Source organism: Silurus meridionalis, chromosome 29, assembly GCF_014805685.1.
Source record: "Silurus meridionalis isolate SWU-2019-XX chromosome 29, ASM1480568v1, whole genome shotgun sequence".
Lineage (NCBI taxonomy): Eukaryota > Metazoa > Chordata > Actinopteri > Siluriformes > Siluridae > Silurus > Silurus meridionalis.
In genome coordinates, this window is record NC_060912.1 from 5,325,733 (window position 1) to 5,326,438 (window position 706).

Below are 706 nucleotides of genomic sequence, written 5' to 3' on the forward strand. Positions count from 1 at the left end.
TTATTTACTTATTGTTCTCTTTCAGGAATTGTGCTGTGTCAACAATGCTTTGGTAACGCTTCCGGGTTGTCTGCACTCTGATTCATGTGTGCAAATTGGCCAACGAAGAGGCGAGACATCACCGGTGGGATGACATCACGACCAGGAAGCTATAAAACGCACATGCAGTGGCGCCAACGATAGCTTCTGTTTGTTCACGAAGCACTCTGTGTGTGACTGTGTGAGAGGGAAATAAAAAAAAAAAATATATATATATATATATATATATATATATATATATATATATATATAAATAACCATCAGTATATTTTGTAGGAAATGTGTTTGTCTTTTATTTTTTTTAATTCTAAAGTGCAATGTTTTGACTTCCGGTGTTAAGCTTCGCGCTTTGTGTTTAGGTTCAAGTGGAGCGCGCGCTCGGGTTAGTGCAGTTTTAGTATAACGATAGCGTTCATCGACACTGGATGTTATAATATATGTGTAATTCATGCTTGCAGCCCCTCAGAAGAGGCAAAAGGTATGTTCAATAGCGTGACAAATGCATATTTCGTCTGTTAATGTGTACGTTTTGCACAAATGTAAAGCTAGCGGATTTTGAACCGTGTTAGCTAATAAATCGTGTGTTTATGTAAATTGCAGCTCTTACGTTGGTGATATGGTGAACGGAAAAGGTTTAACAAAGGATTAAAGCATCATAAAACCATCA

General features: G+C 37.3%; 1 long non-coding RNA gene across 1 annotated transcript; it reads left to right on the forward strand.

The window, feature by feature from the left end:
* Positions 1 to 413: 413 nt before the first annotated feature.
* On the forward strand, positions 414 to 706 carry LOC124382166. Its single transcript, XR_006924991.1, has 2 exons — positions 414 to 517; positions 640 to 706. It is a non-coding gene; the product is annotated as an uncharacterized LOC124382166 (long non-coding RNA).